The sequence below is a fragment of the Anomaloglossus baeobatrachus genome, chromosome 2 (assembly GCF_048569485.1).
Source record: "Anomaloglossus baeobatrachus isolate aAnoBae1 chromosome 2, aAnoBae1.hap1, whole genome shotgun sequence".
Lineage (NCBI taxonomy): Eukaryota > Metazoa > Chordata > Amphibia > Anura > Aromobatidae > Anomaloglossus > Anomaloglossus baeobatrachus.
The window spans coordinates 452,932,992-452,956,223 of NC_134354.1; the positions used below are offsets into that span (position 1 = coordinate 452,932,992).

Here is a 23,232-nt window from a genome sequence, read left to right on the forward strand (position 1 = left end):
GATGCCGCAGCCGACTGCGGGCCCCGTCCATCCAGCCGTTTGGTTTACCAGAGACTCTGTCATTGACTACCTGAGTGAGTACACCAGTGCCATCCGGCACAGCTCTGCACCGTAACGCTGCCCTGCATCCGCGCTGCCTCCCCACATCGGCACCTGCACCTATCCCCTACTCACTAATCCCCAACCGGGGCCCTGGGACCAACAGCCCCTACCTATGGAGGGGCCAACAGATCAGCTGCTCTCCGCCATCGCTCCCGGGAACCCCCATCACCAGCAGCGGTGGTGCCCACCATCACCACAACCCCGTGGGTGGCGTCACAACCGACATCCCACCACCAAACCGGTTGCTGTATCCTGGATCTTGGGAGTGGCACTTGAGATCAGCGGCTTGTTTTTTAAATGACTGGTCGGAGGAACAAATCCACCTAATCCTTAAGAATTGGCCGGTCGGGATGGCATGTATGGTAGCTGGAGCATGGGCTGATGATGCATGCAGCAGGGCATTTACTGAAGTGGACTTTCGATGTACGCTAGTCTGTATAAACGATAAAGGGTCCACTTCGATGTTGATATCTAAAAAGTCAATTCACCTGCTGCTATGCTTATAGGTTAACTTGATGTTAAAGTCGTTGATGTTTAGTTGACCCATAAATGCATCAAGCTGCTCCACTGTGTCCTGCCAAAAGAAATTAAGATGGTAGTCTATAATTTACAAATTGGGTCACACAAGCCCTCCATGCTTGACACGATAGGACGCCCTGGAGGACTGAGAGCATCTTTATGGATCTTGGGTAACAAGTAAAAGATGGGTACCTTTCGATATTTAGTGGAGAGCACTTCCACCATTTTTTTATTAATTATGCCACTCTCACATGCGCCTCCAAGATCCTCAATAATTTGCGTGAGAACAGCTTCAAAGGATTGTACGATAATTTAGTATAGGTACTTTTGGTACATTTTGGTTTAATGACGTTTTCATTATAATTGCTCAGCTCATTAAGAGCCAATCTTTGTCTATGAGTTAAGTTATCGCCCTGCCTCTTGGCTGGAATTTGTTTAAGCTCATCAATCACCAGTCGGGTGAAAACCTCAACTGCAGGGTATATGGACAAAGGGGGGAATTTAGTAGACTTGGGTAGTAGTAACTTGGGGAACACACCTGTAGAGACACTGGACTATTCAAGCAGCAGATCCTCCAAGACCTGTAAGGCCTCCCTTTCAGCAGGACTATCCATCCCCATGTTATCTCATCTGTGATGAAGTTTCTTCAGAATTATCTTGCGTGCGAATAAATGAATGTCTTTTAATGCTGAAAAAAAGTCAAAATGATTGGTTGGGGAAAACGTTAGACCCCTGGATCAATGGTCAATGAAGACATGGAAACGGATTGCCCACGAGAAAGGGTCCTGGTACGACAGCCCGTATGTGATTTTGAGTGCCATTTATATACTGTTGCATTGGTATAATCCAAAAGATCTCTATTGAACTTTTTTAGTTTTTGGCCACTAATTTCCTTCTCCAATTTGGAAAGATCTTGCTCAATCTCCGCTTCCATCTTGACAATACATTCAGCCGAACAATTTTTGATGGACCTCTCCAATTCCTCCAGTTCTGCCTCCATGGTGGTCGGGGATGCACTATTATGGTCCTTTAGCAAAGACAACAAACCCCTAGAGCAAACATGAGCTAGAGACTCCCACTTTTCACGGAAAGAGGTGTCCTCCACCGGGAAGGGAGGGAATATCTGGACACGTAGCCCACGGGGGATCATGTCTTTGTCCAAATACCGAGCTAATAAAGCGCGGTTCCAGCATATTTTGAACCTTTTTTTAAGAAGTTCCTTATATTTTAAAATAGTTGCTTCATAATTAAGTGGGTCAACATCACTATTCGTGCTGTTGCGGTGATCGTTCAGGACGTCATCAAAACGTGCGTGCCACACCTGATCACGAGCGCTGAAATCCATACTCAATTGAGAATACAGTGTGAAAAACACAGAAAGAGATATTATGAGAACATTTCTCAAAAAATGAGCCATTAAGGGACACGGTGTCAGTGTGAATACAGGTAAATCCGTGTCTGCACTACTCAAGAAGTAATCAAAATACAAAATGTATTATTCCTGATCACACACAACAACAAAAAACAATATCACAGAATAAAATTTACCAGGAGATATAGAGGGAGTACAAGATGTATGGCAGACCATTAAATGACAGGTGGTAAAAAATCCCATTAACCCCTCATCAATCCACAAGGTCCTACTGGGTTAGATATAATAAAACACCCAGGATAAGGTTCCTTCAACCCTTATCCTGGGTGTTGTATTATATCTAACCCACCTGTCATTTAATGGTCTGTCATACATCTTGTAGTCCCCCTATATCTCCTGGTAGATTTTATTCTGTGATATTGTCTTTTGTTGTGTGTGATCAAGAATAATACATTTTGTATTTTACACAATTACTCGCATTTCTCCTGGTTTTTGATTAATTCTTGAGTAGTGCAGACACGGATTCAGCTGTATTCACACTGACAACGTGTCCACCTTAATGGCTTATTTTTTGAGAATTTTTCTCATAATACGCCATCTATTGGTGTTGTACTAGAATAGCAGAACACCAGCCATAGCTTATTACTAGCGCCATCTATTGGTGTTGGACGTGTAATAGGAGATCACCAGCTATAGCTTATTACTGACTCCATCTATTGGTGTTGGACTGAAATAGCAGGACATCAGCTACAGCTTATTACTGACGCCATCTATTGGTGTTTTGGACGTGGAATAGGAGAACATCAGCTATAGCTTATTATTGACTCCATCTATTGGTGTTAGATGTGGAATAGAACACCAGCCATAGCTTATTACTAGCGCCATCTAGTGGTGTTGGACTGGAATAGCAGGACACCAGCTATAACTTATTACTGACTCCATCTATTGGTGTTGGATGTGGAATAGGAGAACACCACCTGCAGGATCTAACACCTGCACCATCCATTGTTTAGCTTAATTCATAACCAATTAAAGCTGTAATGCCTACTAATCCACCAAGCTCTTTATATTACAGTACATAAAAATGTATGATTCATACTATCAGATATAATATAATCTATTGATCTCATCATTATTGACCAAACTCTATTCCAAGTTCTTTTTTACACCAACTGTAAAAAGAAGCAACCACTCAGCTTGTGATCTCCCCTCCCCCCTCTGTAACAGAGAAGGAGAACGATCATCACTAGCAATCAGCCCCTGCAATGAAGCAGAACTGAGAGCTCACTTCACGCTCAGGAGAGGTCACTGCAGCTCCTCCTCGTGGTTGGGGAGTTTGGACACTTTAGAGCACATTTCTCAAGTTACACACTATAGAAATGATCCCTGAAAGTATAGTCCTAACCTATTCTTTGCCACCATGGCCGTACAGGCTGTACGGGGTCCCCTTTCATATTGTGGAGAATTCTAATATTATATGAAATTCATAGTCATTACAGGAAATTAAAGACATTTCAAACTTATAACATGAAGACTCAACATAGAGTCCTTTCCACTATATAACTATACGTATATGAACGTATTAACTGCTCTCAGGAAAATTTGCAAACTCTCCACCTACCAACCAATAGTAGAGCAGATTACATCCGGATGTGGGCGGAGTCAAGCCCCTCTAGAAGTGCAGACTGAAGGCACGTCATTGGGTACAGTTTGGCATTCATGACTATGGCCAAGTGGCTGTAACCACGATATGCTTCCCCTGCGATCTAAGGCTGGAAACTAGTGATGGGCAGTCCGGCTCTTTTTGGTGATCTGGTTCCCATGGCTCAGCTCACCAAAAAGAGCCGGATCTTTCAGATTGTTCTCGGCTCCTTATTAAATATGTGTTCACCCCAGGTGAACACATATTTAAGATTATAGTAACGCCGCAAAAACCCAGCCCACCCATGGCTAAACCCCACCCACTTACAAGTGACTAATTAGGTTGTTGAGTAGGCGGAGTTTTGCCACGGGTGGGCGGGGTTTCAGCGGCAAAAAGAGCCATTTAGATATTCTAGTGGCTCTCATTGGTGATCCGACTCCTGTCAGTCACAGCTGGGAGCCGGATCTTTGTGTCGGATCGTTCACGACTGACACATCACTACTGGAAACCTACGGACCCGGAGGTGAGTGTGTATGTGTGTGTGTATATATATATCCGTGTCTGCTTGTGTCCAAGTCTGTCTATGTGTATCCGTGCATACGTCTGTTTCTGTATGTGTACATTTGTATCCATGTGTGTGTTTTTACGTGTCTGCATGTGTATGTGTTCGTGTGTGTGTGTGAATCTGTGTCTGCTTGTGTTCATGTGTATGTGTCCATGTGTGTGTATCTGTGTCTGTGTGTGTCCATGTGCCTGTGTGTGTTTTTATGTGCTGGTCTCCCCTTGCTGGCTGCCTGCAGTGTTTTCTCTGGCTGGTCTCCCCGAGATCAGTGATTGTTTTGTTTTGTTGGTCTACTAGGCATTGCTCCCACCCAGCCAGAATTGTACTTCACACTGATGAGGGGCAATTCTCCTAAACAGCTGTCTGTGGATGTATACCTGGCCTTGGTATTTCCCTTGTCATATCTTTAAACTTGTCAAAAAGTTGGATATGGACTAAAAGGGCCACTTAATATGGTGGTTATGGTGGTCTCCTAAAAAAAGTCACCCCTTGGCTGGGCCGTTCCCAGAGGGATATCTGGCTGGTTTCTGTGTTGAGATTCCTAACAGAGGCTCTACGGACCTTTTTGATTTGTGTGTGTCTCTGTGTATCCTTGTCCGTCAAAAGGGAAACTGGAGAAAAACAGGTTTCTTTGCCGTGCTGAAGACCATAAACATCAGTATCAGATAAACAATTCTTTTATTTCATGCCTACGCGTTTCGGAGACCTCAACTGTCTCCTTCTTCAGGGAAAGGAACTTTACAGAAACCAAGGGAGTACCTTTTATAGAGAGGTTTACAGAAAAAAGGTAAGAACTGAAGAATAGTGTATTATTCAAAACACGTGATGAGTTTAACATAAGTAATAATAAAAAAAATAATAAAAATTATATATATATATATATATATATATATATATATATATATATATATATATAAAACCGCAATATTGAAATTAGAAACACACATACTTGGAGCGCCATAGAAGATACATTTTCGGTAGGCATGAAAATTAGATCAGAAACATATTTTCAGTATTTGTATCTTTTTCAATCAGTATTTTTTCAATTAGTATTTTTTCTTATGTATATAAGAGCTCAGGCCACTGGGTATAACATAAAAAACACTTTATAATACTCACCTAGAAGGTCGCTTCGGTGCATAACGGTCGGATGGCTGGCGCCGTTCTCCGGGACAGGCGTTTCCCCTTTCAGCCATCTTGGTCTTCCTTATTCTGAAGCCGCTGTGCATGACACGTCTACATCATACACACTCACTGGCATTGAGGTCCTGCGCAGGCGCACTTTGATCTGCCTTGCTCAGGGCAGATCAAAGTATTGTAGTGCGCAGGCACCGGTCCCGGAGAACGACGCCACCCATCCGACCGTTGTGCACCAAAGCGACCTTCTAGGTGAGTATTAGAGCTCATGCACACGTAACTGCTGAATATTCTGCAGCAATTTGACAGCACTTGTGTGCTTCAAATTGCTGTAGAAACACTGCATAATGGATTTGTGACGCCCTGGCCTATCAGGTCGTCACAGGTTATTGTGATAGGGTTATCTGCCCTTCTGCACGGTATCGGCATCCTCCTTGGTTACGGATCCCTGTCTGTTGGTGTTGCTAAGAGCCAAGCCAGTCAAAATCCTAGGAACACTTTGCACCACACCCACCAGACACGCCATTGGGGGAACTGAAGGGAATAGGGCAACCCACTTGGGGGGTTGGTAAGGGGAAGTGAGAAGTGTCAGAAGAAGAAGAAGAAAGGGAAGTGAAGTGTGAGGAGAGGAGAGAGGAGGTCAGGAGCTGGGCTCCTTGTAGAATACTAGGTGGCAGACGTTGGTCTGGGCCTGGTAGGAACTAGAACCCCGGTCGCAGGGGATCGTGTCAAAGGGCACGGATCTGCTGAGGAGGGCAGCCGGTGGCCTTGAGCAATCTCCAGGCAGGGGCCAAGGCACGACGGGATACGTGGACCATAGGCCGGGAAGTAGCTTCACGCAGCCCGGTAATTTACCCGACGGGGGTGAAGTCTTCAGGATTCATCCCTCACACGCTCCAAAATAGGGGTACTAGCGCACCGATGGGATTGGACTTTCCCAAACACAGTCCAGAAAATTCCAAGCGTGAACCCTGAGAGCAAGCTCACTCCGTTAGCCATACGGGTGAGCGGGACCCGACTAGTTCCACACTACAGGGTCCAACTAGTGAAGAAGGTGCCACGGAAAAGGTCACAGGCTAGCAAGCAACACCAAGGGCACGGATCCCAGCGTGCTCCCTCCTTGCTGCAGCGGAGTTCAGAATTCTTGTTTACAAGTTGTTGGTGTCAGTATTCTTGGACTGAGTGAGTACGCAGAAACCCTTTCCTCCCCAACGGTACCCCTTCACCACCATCACCGGGCTCCCGGGGCAAAAAACCCCTCCGTGGGTTAAACATCTTGCTGCCTCACCATTGCAACCGGGTGTCCCTAACAGCAGTGGTGGTACCTTATCGTACCACGCACTGTGGGTGGCGTCACAAACTTCTAATCCCACTGTACATAGCAGCCCTCCTTTTCATCGAGTGGCCGCGCAACCCCCTGGGTCCGGAGACCCCTTGAGCCACCGCGGATCCGGATCCGAGCAGCGGCCCGGCTGCTGGCACGGGGTCGGCACACCTCCAGTTTTTTTGTAGAAAAAAGCCGATTTCATGCGCTTTGGCTGCTGCCCCCACCATAGACAGAGTGGGAGCTGCATCCATAGCGCATGGAATAATTGACATGCTTATTTTATGAACGCACGGATTTGGGGCAAAATTTGAGCACCTAAATCGTCGCGTTCATAAAAGCAACGTGCGCACGTACCATGCACAATCTTCATAGATTGTGCAAGAGACGTAGGACGCATGCATTTACGCTGCAGTGCAATACGCAGCGTAAATGCATGCAATAACGCAACATGCGCATGAGCCCAAATAAAGTATTTTTTATGTTGTACCCAGTGGCCTGGGTCCTTATATACAGCATGTTAGAATGCTGTATATAAGAGCCCAGTGGTGGTGCCAACAGCTTATAGCCCAAAAAAATGGTGACAGGTTCCCTTTAATGAACCCCTCTACAGTAAGCTCTAAAGAAGACACATGGACAACAAATGAGGAAAGTGAACGAATAACATCCTAGATGACTTGGGGAGAAGAAACTGCAACAACAAAGTTTCTCCAGATTGTGACATTGCACTCACTGAATTTGATGGGGATTACTCACTTTGTTGTGATGTGAGGTAAGGCCGTTTTACACGCTGCGACATCGCTAGCAATTGCTAGCGATGTCGCGTGCAATAGCACCTGCCCCCGTCGTTGTAACGATATGTGGTGATCGTTGCCGTAGCGAGCAATTATCGCTACGGCAGCGTCACACACACATACCTGTGCAGCGACGTCGCTGTGACCAGCGAACCGCCTCCTTTCTGAGGGAGCGGTTCATTCAGCGTCACAGCGACGTCATAGCAGCGTCACTGAACCGCTGCCCAATAGAAAAGGAGGGGAGGAGATGAGCGGCCGGAACATCCCGCCTACCTCCTTCCTTCCTCCTTTTCCGGTGGATGGAGGTAAGAAGATGTTTGTCGTTCCAGCGGCGTCACACATAGCGATGTGTGCTGCCACAGGAACGACAAACAACATCGTTACTGCAGCAGCAACGATAACTGGGAAGAGGGGGTGATGTCACCGATGAACGATTTTGAACGTTTTTGCGACTATTCAAAATCGCTCACAGGTGTCACACACAACGACATCGCTAAAGCGGCCGGATGTGTGTCACAAATTCCGTGACCCCAACGAGATCGCTTGAGCGATCTCGCAGCGTGTAAAGCTACCTGTAGACTCAGACTTCTTCTCAAGAAACAACATGAAGCCTCTTCCGGCTTCACATATACATAACACAGATTTGTAAACCGTTACCTTCTCAGTTCGCCCACACAGGTTTGGAAGGTTTGGATACACCTCCAGTATCCTAATGTAGCTCACTCAGCCTCCACTCCCTTCTAGTAAGTTGAAGTGAACCCTCATCTTCCTCAGCTGGTGTTCCTTCCAGATGCTTCAATACCTCTGATAGTTTAGCAGCCTCTCCCCACTTTCTCAGAGGCTGCTTCTCACCAACTCAGATTTCTGGTCTGTCTTGCTTGCGGTACACCCGCAGTTGAGGTATGGCAGCCTCCACACACTAAAGCGGGCTTTACACGCTGCGATCTCGCTTGCGAGATCGCAAGCGATCGTACCCCCCGTCGGTTGTGCGACCCGGGCAAATCGATGCCCGTCGCGCACAACCCCGCTTACCGCCGTCACATGGACTTACCTGTCCTGCGACATCGCTGTGGCCAGCGATCCGCCTCCTTTCTAAGGGGGCGGGTCGTGTGGTGTCAAAGCGACGTCACACGGCAGCCGTCCAATAGAAGCGAAGGGGCGGAGATGAGCGGGAAGTAAACAACCCGCCCACCTCCTTCCGAATAGCCGGTGGAGGCAGGTAAGGAGATATTCCTCACTCCTGCGGTATCACACATAGCGATGTGTGGTGCCGCAGGAACGAGGAACAACATCGCTAATGAGAAGAAAACGATATTTTGAATCAGGACGACCTCTCCACGGCAAACGATTTTTGCCACTTTTGCGATCGTTTTGGGTCGCACATAAGTGTCACACACTGCGATATCGTTAATGACGCCAGATGTACATCACAAACAACGTGACCCCCAACGATAATTCATTAACGATATCGTAGCGTGTAAAGCCCACTTTAGTCCTGCCAGTGAACACACAGGACCTCTCGCAAAGGCTCTTTCTCACAGCCCAGCACTTCCCCTGCTGGCTGCAGTCTCTCCACATGTCGAGCACAGACTCCAATAAACACATATCAAGTGACAAATCCATAGGCGGGGGGTATGTAGGTAGCCAGACCCACACATTTCTCTAGCTACCTGTTATGAGGGCTGACTGTTTGCAAATAATATATAACGGAATTTGCAAACGTAGCCCGGGGTCCACGGTGCAGTGAGATATTCTACTGCTAAATAACCCAAAGGGCAAGGCAGAACTCAGCGACTTAAACTCAGTTTCTGAGGTGCACCATCACTACCTGTGTTACGCCACACAGGAGTGTAGGAAAAATGGCGATAACCCCTGTTAATGTCACAGGGATTATGCAAAAGTCGTCGTAACCTCTGTTAGCTTCCACAGAGACTAAGCAAAAAGAAAAACAACTAAGTGGTGAATGCACACTGTGCTAAAAGCATTCTCCCTTAGGGTGCTTTTGTGGCGCCCCTGAGGCTTCCGTCGCAACAAGAACATTGCACCCCATCCAGCGGTGTGATGTCCCATCCTGGGTAAGGAAAGGGGTGAACGCCGGTCCATAGGCAAATTTGCACTACACCATTGTTAGGTACACACAGGGACCAGGGACAGTGGCAGCAACCCTCCCATGCTGCATGCTGGGAGGGGCCGTAAGACCCATCCCTGCTCCCATAGGGTGGTAGCTTAGCAACTGGGGGGTGGGAGGAGCAACCCGAGAGCAGAGTAGTAAGGAAGGTCAAGTGAGAGAGAGTTTCAGTTTACCTCAGGGAGGCAGAGAAGTGAGAAGTGTGAGTCTGCAGAGAGAGCTGAAAGGAGAAGAGCTCTAGTCAGTCAGGAGCAAGAGAAGAAAGTGACGCTTGCTGGTGAAGACCCTGGGACCCAGAAGGTCCAGGTGACACCAAGTAGAGAAAAGAAGGGATTCCAGGGCCACAGATAGCTTTCAGGCTCGTGGCCTGTTCCACAGGAACATCGGTGGAGGGATCAAGCTGCACACAGGGGACGGTCCCTAGAAACCGGAGGAGGAGAAGTCAACTCCAAAAGTAAAAACCGAGGCCCAGGTAAGTTGCAAACTCCCCGGGCCACAGCCCACAGCAGAACCTCTGGAAAGGGGGTAAAACTACCGACAGGCAAGCCCCTGGCCCGGAGGCTGTAGTGGAGGCCAAGCCAGGTTCAGCCAACAAGGGTGAGGCTCAGAAGTCAGCTGAAGAAAAGAGACACAATAGGGGGGTGTACCGGCTTTTACCTTCAGATCTACCCAGGATCGTCGGATGTCCCTGACAGTGGGTCTCAGCAGTCCAGAGGCACCAGTGTGCACCTACCAGGAACTGTGAGTAAACACCTTGAAATTGCACCCTCTGGAGTTGCCTCAGTTATTTCGCCTGCATAGACTTCCATCACTGCATAGACACTTACAAGCACCAACTGTTGCCCCGGGGTACCGCTCCACCTGTGGGGAGCAGGACCATCCAATCTGCCATTCCATCAGCCCCGGAGGCCCCATACAGCAGCGGCGGATTAATAGCCGCAAACCACAGGTGGCGTCACGAATATTATAAACTTTAATCACCCCCAACACTGAAGCCATATTAATTGACCCCACCAGGGTACGGAGTCGGCCCCAGCCACCACTGACGACCCCCCGGACTAGTCCGGCCCGGCACCGGGTGTCCCATAGCCCTGGGGTGGGCGAGTCACTTTCACACATCTGGTTTTTGCAGTCATGTGCAGATTGTGGTAAAACTGATGCGACAGATCGGGTAAAAAAAATGATCCGTTGTAGCAGTTTGTACCAAGAATCCAGCTGTGGCCGCAGGTAACCTAAGTGACGTCACCGCTGACAGTGCAACTTACTTCAGTTGCTCCGTGGAGCTCAGAGTGAGCGGTGGAGTTCTACGGCCGCTCCTGTCAGCTTCTGATGTACCAGAGCTGTTTATTTACTTTTACTACAGTTAAGTGATGGGGGGTGTCTCATAGATGCCTGCCATCACTAAGCTAGGACTTAGTGGCAGCTATGGGCTGCCATTAACTCCTTGTTACCCCGATTGCCACCGCATCAGGGCAATCAGGATAAGCCGGGTAGAGTCCCGGGACTGTCACATCTAATGGATGCAGCATTTCCGGGTGGCTGCTGGCTGATATTTTTAGGCTGGGGGGCTCCCCATAATGTGGGGCTCCCCATCCTGAGAATACCAGCCCTCAGCCGAGTGGCTTTACCTTGGCTGGTATCAAAATTGGGGGGACTGCATGTCGTTTTTTTTAAACTATTTATTTTACTGCAAGATTTAGACCTGCCCACCGCCGGCTGTGATTGGTTGCTGTGAGACAGCTGTCACTCAGCGTGGGGGCGCATCTGACTGCAACCAATCATAGGTGCCGGTGGGCAGGAAACGCAGTAAATACGAGATGGAATAATGAGCAGCCGGCATTTTCAAAGCAGGAGAAGCCGCGGGAGCTTTGTGACAGCTATGCAGTGCCGCGCTGGTGATCGGTGATCGCTGAGTATGAGAGAGGGGGTGAGAGGGAGAGACCGACCGACAGAAAGAGAGAGAGACCGACCGACTAACAGAGAGAAATCGACAGACAAAGAGAGAGATATTTTCTAACCAGAAAGGAATTGACATCTCATCTGAGTATGCTCAGTTATAAAAAAAACAAATCCGTCGGTGGAATGCGTTTTTTTCCGCATTACGACGGATCCGGCACCCATAGGCTTTAATTTTACAATACGCCGCACGGTGCCGGATCCGGCGTGGTGCATTTTTTTTGCCAGTGACAAAAACATTCCTTTGTGCGTCCTTTCCAGCAGCCGGACACAGAAATTTCGCCGGATGCAACGCTAGGGCATCAGGCACAATCTGGTGCTAATAGAATTCAACGAGGAAAAAAATGCATCCGGCGCCGGATCCGTTTTACCCGATATTTGCTGAATTGTGCCTGACGGCAAAAAACGGATGTGTGAAAGCACCCTTAGGTGGCCTACCGGGAAGTGTGGTAACCCTCTCATTATCCGGGCCGCGGTGTGTGCGGTACCAGCCTAGCAGTCTGCTCTAGCTGCGTAATAACTCTCTCTCTGTAACCAGACTGTATTCCTGCAGAGCACCTGCCTAAGCTACCTGTTCTAGTTGCGGAGTAACCCTCTTGACGGACAACAGGTAGCAGTAAGCACAGCACCTACCTAAGTGACCTGTCCTAACTGCGGAGTAACCCTCTCGCTGAACACAGGTCACGGAATTGCGGGAAGCTAATGGCGGGTGTTACAGGTGGAGCCAAGATGGCGGGTGTCCACACACATTCACCAGCAAGTTCAGAATGATCCGAGCGCGCCGCCATTCTCCTGGTCGCGCTATTTAAAGTTTAAGCCACGTCCCCAACACTTGCGGCTGCGTCATCCGATGACGTCACTCGCGGCCAATCAGGTGGCGACACGTCATCAGGTCATGTGACACAATAATAATAAATAATAATTGCGCAATCAGTTGTTGCCTTCTCACAAAGCTGCTTGCCTATTCTCCTGTAGTCCCTACCAGCCTTGTGCAGGTCTACAATTTTGTCCCTGGTGTCCTTAGACAGCTTTTTGGTCTTAGCCATGGAGGAGAGCTTGGAAAGTGATTGATTGAATGTGTAAACAGGTGTCTTTTACACAGGTAACAAGTTTAAACAGGAGCATTTAATTCAGGTAATGAGCCCAGAGTAGCAGGACTTCTTAAAGAAAAAATAACAGGTCTGTGAGAGAAAGAATTCTTGCTGGTTGATAGATCAAATACATATTTCATGCAATAAAATGCAAATTCATTATTTAAAAATCATACCATATGATTCTCTGTATTTGTGGTGGGATTCTACCTATCACAGTTGAAGTGTACCTACGATAAAAATTACAGACCTCTCCATTCTTTGAAGGTGGAGAAAACGTGCAAAATCGGCAGTGTATCGAATACTTATTTTCCTCACTGTATATAGGCTGCACTATCTGTATTTTCAGAAAACATATAGCTGAACATGTATATTATGCACAGAATCCAACTACAAGAGTTTATTTGGAGCTTCTCAACATTTTTTGCAGGAGCATGCAGGCAATGTCAATGCTTTTCGTATGAATATAATAGAATGGGTTCCTAAGTCGAGAAAGGGAGGAGATAGGTTGCGGGATCTACGCAATGGGGAAGCAAAGTGGATATTGTTATATGAAACTAGCATTCCAAAAGGGATGAATGTAAGAATTGTTCACATGTATATTTATTAATTTTGTATTATGTGCTACTTGTTTTTCATAACTATCGCCCAGCTGCTGGTTAATGTCTGTTAAACAAATGGAATTGTCGTCATTAAGCCTATTTTTGTAGGAGAGTATTTCATGACTCTCTCATGGCTTTGCTTGTCCAGAACCACTGTATGTGTTTATTTTCCTTCTGTCGGTTTGCCCCAGGGGTTAGGTCATGTGGGAGGAGCCTATTCTGTCTGGTCTCCTTCCGGGGGTCACGTTGGTTTTTATTGGACTTGTTTCTCTCTGAACACTGCCAGTAATAGTTCCTGTTTTGCAGAGTGCGCTTCCTGGTTCCTATGAGTTTCTGATCTTGTCCCGCTTCCAAGTACTCCTTAATCTCACCTCCGTTCCATCCCTTCTTGTCTGATTTCCCTGTCTCTGTACCGCTTTCCCCCAGACCTCCGTTCCATTCAGTCTTGTCTTACTTCTCCTGTTTCTGTACCCGCTTTCCGCTTGTAATCCCCGCTCAGCTCCCTCCTCCATACTTACTTGTCTGCTTGGCTTTTGACCTTGGTGTGTACTCTGACTTCATCTCTGCTTCCCTCTAACCCTTGATGTTACCTCCAGGCCTTGTAACCCTCTGCTCTCACCCGAGTCCGGCTTTGCTTGCTCCTCTGTACAGACATGACTTCCCGACACCGACCTTAGGCTTACTGACCACTCTGTTGCATCTCCGCATTGGTGCTAGTGACCTCTAGTGGGCTTGCGCTAGACTATACTCAGGAGCATTCCATCCTCCCTGAGTTTCTGTGCCTCCCTAGTGGTAGCATCACAGGTATATTTAGTTTTCAACATTTACTTGTCTACATGTATATGACTATAAATAAGTGTTTACAGTACAACAACATGCATTGCTCTAACAACTCAATTACTGTGATATAATCAAAACATAGGAGTTGTCATCATATATGATGGCATGTAGGGACTAATTTATAGGGCAAAATCGTGGACAACAAAGTGGTTCAAAAACAGGAAAAACGATAAAATGGCCAATATTTGCATGTCTGAAATTTTTTTTATTATTAAATATGCAATATTAAAAGTGTGTATAGTATTAGAAGTTCATTAATGGAAGAATATATACATGTATCAAATGCAAAAATTGTACAAAATACCAAAAAGACTGGGATCACATTTTAAACAAAAGAACATTTTGACATATGTTCATGCTGCATAAAGTTAACATACCACTAGGGGTCACTAAAATCATGTTTCTGCAGGGGAAAGGTTGTACATCAAGTCCCATATTGGTAAATAACCCATCTAGTCCGCCCATTTTAGATTCCACAGGGAACCCATAAGGATTACATAAGGGCATACAATATATTCGTCTTGGTTATATAGCGCACCATATACTTGCAGCATATAACAGATGATCACCATGGTCAAACTCCCTACACGTGTTTCGGCTTCCAAAGTCCTTCGGTTCAAAACGCGCAAAACACATTTTATTGCACTGGATATCCCACCAATATGCTGTTTTAATGTGAAGAAATAAAGACTGTTTTTATTCACTCGGGACGTGATGCTGGAAAACCTTTTTTTGCAGCTGGATTCTATGTGCCCTCGGACAAAGAGCCAACTGTCTTGCACCATCCTCAATTAGAAGCCCAGGTGGTATATGGATTGGGAGAGCTGAGGTTTTCCTTACCTTTTGATTGTAAATATAAACTTATATATTTGAAGCAATGGTATTTGTTCCTATGTATTGCTTAATCCAGGTACTAACTAGTTAATGCTGTAAGTTTGTAGTATGCCTCTGCAGTAAGAACTTTACCTGTTTTGACCTCCATTGTTTTGACCTCCTTTTTCACATTGTGTTATGTAATCTCACTATAATTGGGATGAGGAGGTTGCTCCTTTTTGTATTATGCAATTTTATGGATGCAACCAGATGGTCCTTTCCAGGCTAAAGAAATCATACTCAGAATTCTGTGATTCTTTGTGAAATGCCATAGTACTACTCAAAAATGTTCATCATATTACGTGCTAGCCCTTTATACCAATTTTGGATGATTGTACTCTACTTTTCTTTCACATTGCACTTTATACTTTGCAATTAGCACATATTTCCACTTTGTGGTATATACTGCTTTATGGATATACTTATATGACAAATGACATTCATTTAATGGATTTTTATATCAAACCTCAGATCTATTTGAAGTCTCAGATACATTAGAACCCCCTATTTAAACCAAAGAGCAACCCGTGTTATCTATATCATTATTGCAGTGTATGCTGCAGATAGGCTTTTTTTGTCCTGTTCATGACAATATACCCCTCTTTCATTGTTTTTTTTGTGTTTTTAACTTTTGTAAATAAATAAACTTGACTATCATTATATAGGGTGTATAGTTTTCTTCTTTGGATAGAAGACATCTAATTAGAAGGTCATAATAAGTTAGATATAATACCTCACCCAGGATAAGGTCCCTTCAACCCTTATCCTGGGTGTTGTACTATATCTAACCCATTAGAACCTTGTGGATACATGAGGGGTTAATTGGATTTTTTCATTTAATGGTCTGTCATACATCTTGTAGTCCCCCTATATTTCCTGCTAGATTTTATTCTGTGATATTGTCTTTTGTTGTGTGTGATCATGAATAATACATTTTGTATTTTGCACAATTACTTGAATTTCTCCTGGTTTTTGATTCATTCTTGAGTAGTGCAGACACGGATTCGGCTGTATTCACACTGACACCATGTCTACCTTAATGGCTTATTTTTTGAGAATTTTTCTCATAATACGCCATCTATTGGTGTTGGACATTAGCTACAGGCTATTGCTGACGCCATCTATTGGTATTGGACGTGGAATAGGAATTTCTATTTCCCTAATATCCTCTCCCTGTCGACAGCCGTGCTGCGGATGCGCATGTGCGGTTCCCTGGATGACGCGTCCCTGGGAGCGCGCATATTCGGTGGCACGGTCTGTTGTAGGCAGGGCGGGTCTGCTTAGGCTTCGGCCACGGCGCGCTCTCGCTGCGCTGTTGTGATGGGCCATGTGGTTGCCGAGGTGACGCGTCTCTGACGCCACGCCGTTTTCTGGCCTGGCCACGGGGCGGGACTTCCTGGAATACCAGAACACCATTTGTCCTGATCCTCACCCTAGTTTTATGCCTCCCCCTTTCCTACCTGTATTTCCCTATCAGGGTAATGGGCGGTGCATTGTCATTTGGCACACTGACCTCCTCACAGGCTATTGGGTGGGTATTTTCCGATCCCGGTCCTGACGTATACTTTCCACCTGATATGACTGTTGACACGTGCTCTGTCTTTGCTGGAGCGACGCGTCCCCTGTAACACTTGATCCTGCTCTAGCCTGCCCCTAGGCAGTACCTCTGGGATTATTCTGATTCCACCCGCCCCTTACACTTTATGCACCCTATCATCAGGGGAATGGGCGGCACTTTTTCTGAGCATGATGTCTTCCGTCTCGACGGTAGTATATCACACCGGACGGGGATCACAGTTAATGGAGAGGCTATTTAAACCTACAGGGATAGATTCACCATTAGGATCTTCCTCCTTGAGAAAGCAACAGTACCTTTGCGAAACGCGTGTTGGTGGTGATCCTGCATTTTTCTATGGGTATTCTTTACTGATGTTTGACTGGATTGGGGTTCCCCTGTTCTACACCTGCACTTTAGGTAATTATGATCCTTCTATATTACTATTATTTTTTTTAACTTTGCATTTGAATCATGGCTACATTGGGGACCCTGTCCAGCCTTGTGCACATGCAATTTAAAATTTTCAGTGGACTATTATGAGAACCTTTCAGTTTTGTTCCCTCCCCTCTCTACCCCTTTATTCAACCCTTATCCTGGGTCTTATATTATATCTAACCCATTAGGACCTTGTGGATTGATGAGGGGTTAATGGGATTTTTTACCACCTGTCATTTAATGGTCTGTCATACATCTTGTACTCCCCCTATATCTCTTGGTAGATTTTATTCTGTGATATTGTCTTTTGTTGTGTGTGATCATGAATAATACATTTTGTATTTTGCACAATTACTTGAATTTCTCCTGGTCTTTGATTAATTCTTGAGTTGTGCAGACACGGATTCAGCTGTATTCACACTGACACCATGTCCACCTTAATGGCTCATTTTTTGAGCATTTTTCTCATAACATGCCATCTATTGGTGTTGGACTGGAATAGCAGAACACCAGCTACAGCTTATTACTAGCGTCATCTATTGGTGGTGGACTAGAGTAGGAGAACACCAGCTATAGCTTATTACTAGTGTAACGGGGTGCCAGGGGTGCCTCCGGGGTTGTAGTCGTGGCCCTTGCTCTCAGGCTTACCCCTGGTTCCGCCGTTACTTTGGGGACAGGAGATGTCATGGTGGGGCAGAGTGTGGTGGTGCACCGGTCGTCCGACGTACAAACACTCTTCAGACGTGTTTCAGTGAAATCAGAAAGCATCTTTATTGTTCACAGCTTCTTCACACAACCGGCAGACATGCAGATATAGATGGCTGTACACTGCTTTAGCTGGGGGAAACCTGCCCTTGACGTCCTCTCCAGTGGGGATGTGCCCGGCTACTCTGCTTCACCCGGCTCCCACTATGGCTACCCACAAACCGGATCCACACCGGTCTGCTTCGCGCTTGAGATTCCGCCCGCTCCTTTACTCTCTGGCTTCTCCTTTATCCAGCTCCCACACTCTGCCCCTGCTCTGCTTCTTCTCTCCCTTCCCACAACCAACTGCCTTCTGGATCTCACACTTTCCTCAACAACACTTCTCCTCCCTCCCCTTGCTTCTGCCGGCTCCTCCTCTCCACTGTGGTGACAGCCGTCCCACCCGGCCACTAGGGGTACCCTAACCCAATATACATACAATAAAAACATTTTTTTATTAAACAGCATCAACATTCCGGGCTCCTTTGTAAGGGGTCTGCCCACCCCTTACATACCTCCCCTCTTAAAGCCCGAGCCTCCCGGCAAGGCATGCATCCAAAACTACACATAAAAAGGAAACAACATCATTTCCATAAAATTACAAACAAGTTCACCTTTGGGCAACCGCAAGGGGCGCACCAGTCCGGCGCCCGGAGTTCCTCCTGGAAGCTCCCGGTCTTAGTCGTGCCCGGAGGCCGTCGGCAGGCACTCCCGGTCTTAGTGGAGTTTCCGCCCGGAGGCTTTTGCAGCACTCCCGGTCTTAGATGATAAACGGCAGGAACACAACTTCAGCACAAACTTCTTCTTAACGACGCGGAGGGAGCCCCTGGCTCAGTCCGGCAGCAGGCTCTCCCCGGGCTCAGCAGCTTAAACGGTGATAAACAATAAAACTTCTTCCGGTTCAAAACAACGCCGGTCTTCAAACAAGCCGATCAGGACACTTCACTCCGGGTGCAAAGCTCGTTTCCATTCAGCTCGTTGAGCCCTCACATAGTCTGACAAGGACTGTCCAGGCAACCGGCGCAGCCTCCGGAAGGGCTCATAATTGACGGTTGGCTCCGGTGTCTCAGTCTCCGGTCTTGTCTCCTCAACTCCTGACGGGGGTGACGGGGTGGCTGCATGGGATTGCTGGGGGCTGCCCATGACGATTACCGGGTGAGTAACCAGGCTCTGTTGTATAGCCAGCACCGCCGGGGTCCCCTTCTCTGGGTCAGTGCTCGGTCCGGGCATGACTTCCGGGGCTACAGCCAGTGTACTTCTCGGGTGGGAGATCTCCGCTAGTACCGGTCTTTGCTGTGCACGCCGCCGGTATTGGCATTCCTCCCACTCAATTTCTTGCTGCCATTGGGCAGCCTCTTGGGTAGTGGGCATCCGGGTCACTCCGACCGCAAAGAGGCCTCGGCATCCCACCTCTCTCATGAACCGCACCTTCTCTCCCGGGTATAAAGTGTGGAGGCGCTGTGGTAGGCCCTCGGTGTTAAGGTTCACCTGATTGTAAAAGTAGTGATCGCCGGTCTCTTCATCCTCGATGAAACCGTAGCCTTCTTTCTGGTTAAACTTCACCACAGTCCCGACGGTACACTGGCGTTCGAATTCCTCACTCCGGGGACCGGCCATCATTTCACGGGCGACGGTCTCGGCCAGTAGTCTCTCCTGTACCGGGTTGGGTTCTGGTGATGGGGACTTCCGCCGGGTCTGGGACGATGGCTGTACTGGATCCCAAAAGAAACCCCACTCGTCCTTTTCTAGCTCCCGGGCGTATGGTTCTTCCGGGGCCGGAACTGGTACGTGGGTTGAAGATCCCACCGCGACTGGCGGGGGTATCTCCGGGCACGGGTATGGGGTTCCCAGGAGCCTGTTTCCCGACGGCAGCTGTGCGGTGTAAGTCGCTCGGACCTCGGTCGTGGTCTCTCCGGTCGCGGCGTCCCAGGTCGTAACCCAGGTAACTTTCGTGGGCCGCTCCGGTCCTCCGGGTACAGCCGGTAGGTTGTGAGGAAGTCCTTCCGCAGCTGCAGCCGCAGTCTGCTTAGGGCGTCCTCTGCCCAGGTTAGTTGCTGCTAGCGCGGCCACCACATCTTGCTGCTTTCCTGCGGTCTCCATCTTGTTTGCAGTCAGCGTCTCTGGTAATGGCGGTGGGGTCAGTGGAGAAGCTGGAGGAAGTGGAGGCGGGCCTACTTTTCCCGCTCTTGGGTATACTCCACCCCCAGTCTCACACATCAGGTCGACCCCTCCGCGGCGGTTCTTCTTTTTCTCTGGAACACCGCCCACTTCACATATCTTCATTCGTGCCCTGGAACCGGCACCTCCCCTCTTTGGGCGGAGTACTCCGAACTTCTTTTTCGGCACCGGCCAGCCCCAGGCTCTTCTTTTGGCGCCAACTTTTCGCGCGCTTTCCATGTCCTTGAAGACGACGGCCATCTTGCCGCCATCTTGTGCCCGGTCCAACGCTGCAGGCACTGCTTCTTCTTCCCACCATGGGATCGGGAATCTTCTCCAATAATCCGGATCCTGTGCCCTAAGCACCAGTTGATCTCCGTCTTCTTGGATCGGGACCCCTTGCATATAATCCGGATCCTGCCGACTACGCCACATGTAACGGGGTGCCAGGGGTGCCTCCGGGGTTGTAGTCGTGGCCCTTGCTCTCAGGCTTACCCCTGGTTCCGCCGTTACTTTGGGGACAGGAGATGTCATGGTGGGGCAGAGTGTGGTGGTGCACCGGTCGTCCGACGTAGAAACACTCTTCAGACGTGTTTCAGTGAAATCAGAAAGCATCTTTATTGTTCACAGCTTCTTCACACAACCGGCAGACATGCAGATATAGATGGCTGTACACTGCTTTAGCTGGGGGAAACCTGCCCTTGACGTCCTCTCCAGTGGGGATGTGCCCGGCTACTCTGCTTCACCCGGCTCCCACTATGGCTACCCACAAACCGGATCCACACCGGTCTGCTTCGCGCTTGAGATTCCGCCCGCTCCTTTACTCTCCGGCTTCTCCTTTATCCAGCTCCCACACTCTGCCCCTGCTCTGCTTCTTCTCTCCCGTCCCACAACCAACTGCCTTCTGGATCTCACACTTTCCTCAACAACACTTCTCCTCCCTCCCCTTGCTTCTGCCGGCTCCTCCTCTCCACTGTGGTGACAGCCGTCCCACCCGGCCACTAGGGGTACCCTAACCCAATATACATACAATAAAAACATTTTTTTATTAAACAGCATCAACATTCCGGGCTCCTTTGTAAGGGGTCTGCCCACCCCTTACACTAGCACCATCTAATGGTGTTGGACTGGAATAGTAGAACACCAGCTATAGCTTATTACTGACGCCATCTATTGGTGTTGGACTGAAATAGCAGAACACCAGCTATAGCTTATTACTGACGCCATCTATTGGTGTTGGATGTGGAATAGGAGAACACCACCTGCAGGTTCTAACACCTGCACCATCCATTGGTTAGATTAATTCATAACTAATTAAAGCTGTAGTGCCTACTAATCCACCAAGCTCTATCTACTACAGTACATAAAAACATGACAAACTATTGGATAAGATCTACTGATCTCATCAGTATTAATCAAAATCTATTCCACTATCAAAAATAAGTTCTCACATTCACCTAGTTTAAAAATATCCAACCACTCAGCTTGTGACCTCCCCTCCCCCCTCTGTAACAGAGAAGGAGAGCGCTCATCACCAGCAATCAGCCCCTGCAATGAAGCAGCACTGAGAGCTCACTTCACGCTCAGGAGAGATCACTGCAGCTCCTCCTCGTGGTTGGGGAGTTTGGACACTTTAGAGCACATTTCTCAAGTTACACACTATAGAAATGATCCCTGAAAGTATAGTCTTAACCTATTCATTGCTGCCATGGCCGTACAGGCTGTACGGGGTCCCCTTTTATATTGTGGAGAATTCTAATATTATATGAAATTCATAATCATTACAGGAAATTAAAGACATTCCAAACTTATAACATGAAGACTCAACATAGAGTCCTTTCCACTATATAACTATACGTATATGAACGTATTAACTGCTCTCAGGAAAATTTGCAAACTCTCCACCTACCAACCAATAGTAGAGCAGATTACATCCAGATGTAGGCGGAGTCAATCCCCTTTAGCACTAGAAGTCCCAGAAATTTCGAGCTCCCCCCTGAAGTCCTGAAAGAGTGTCAAATGACTGATGATAAACTGAATAGAACTAACTAGAAACTAAATGGCTAAACTCAATGGAAAACAGCAACCTCCTGTGGTGCAACAGTAATGGCTTAATTACAGAACAAAAGAGGGTGATTACAGGGTGTTAGCTAAAATCCTTCAGGTCATTCAACCCGTCTCTGGGTTCCAAAGGTAGAAATGTTAAATGACCCCTCTCTGGCACTTCTAGTGCTAGAAGTGCAGACTGAAGGCACGCCATTGGCTACAGTGTGTGTGTGCGTGTGTGTATGCATCCGTGTCTGCTTGTGTCCAAGTCTGTCTGTGCGTATCCGTGCATACGTCTGTTTCTGTACGTGTCCATGTGTGTCCATGTGTGTGTTTTACGTGTCTGTATGTGTATGTGTTCGTGTGTGTGTGTGAATCTGTGTCTGCTTGTGTCCATGTGTATGTGTCCATGTGTGTGCAACCGTGTCTGTGTGTCCATGTGCCTGTGTGTGTTTTTATGTGTCTCCTTATGTATGTGTTCGTGTGTGTATCTGTATCTACTTGTGTCCATGTGTATCTGTCCCTGTATGTGTATCCTTGTCCGTGTATGTATCCTTGTCTGTGTGTGTGTATCCATGTGTGTACCAGTGTGTGTATGTGTCCATGTGCCTGTGTGTGTATCCGTGTCTGCTTCAGTATGTGTCCATGTGTGTATCCGTGTCTGCTTGTTTATGTGTTTGTGTATATCCGTGTCTGTTTGTGTCCGTGTGAAAGTGTCCGTGTGTGCCTGTGTCCATGTGTATAAATCTATGTCTGTGTGTGTCCATGTGTATCCTTGTCCGTGTGAGTATCCATGTCTGTCCATGTGTATGACAGATACACATGGATAGACATGGATACTGTGTGTGCATCCTTGTCCGTGAGTATCCGTGTCTGTGTGTGTACATGTGTGTTGGTGTATCCATGTGTGTATCAGTGTCTGTGTGTGTCTATGTGTATGTGTATTCATGTCTGCTTGTGTATGTGTCCATGTGTGTGGGTATCCATGTTTGCTTGTTTTCATGTACTTGTACCTATATCGGTGTCATTAAAGGGAGCCTGGCAGAGCATTGTGTGCAGGCGTGCGTGCATGCAGAGCATTGCATCCGGGCAGAGCATTGCGTGCGTTCATGCAGAGCATTGCGTGCAGACGTGCATGCATGTGGCAGAGCATTGTTGCCCTCATGCTGCTCGGTCACACACAGTATATACATACTGTATACACGGTATATAGTATATACACACGGCATATAGTATATACACACAGTGGCTCCACCTCCCTCATGCTGCCGGTCACACACACAGTATATACACACTGTACACACGGTATATAGTATATACACACATTGGTTCCGCTGCCCTCATGCTGTT

The 23,232-nt window shown here is 47.4% G+C and overlaps 2 non-coding genes across 2 annotated transcripts; both read right to left on the bottom strand.

The window, feature by feature from the left end:
* Window positions 1-3,180: 3,180 nt before the first annotated feature.
* Window positions 3,181-3,395, bottom strand: LOC142292780 (small nucleolar RNA U3). Its single transcript, XR_012750813.1, has one exon. It is a non-coding gene; the product is annotated as a small nucleolar RNA U3 (small nucleolar RNA).
* Window positions 3,396-21,311: 17,916 nt separating this feature from the next.
* LOC142292784 (small nucleolar RNA U3) lies at window positions 21,312-21,526 on the bottom strand. Its single transcript, XR_012750817.1, has one exon. It is a non-coding gene; the product is annotated as a small nucleolar RNA U3 (small nucleolar RNA).
* Between the last annotated feature and the right edge of the window lie 1,706 nt (window positions 21,527-23,232).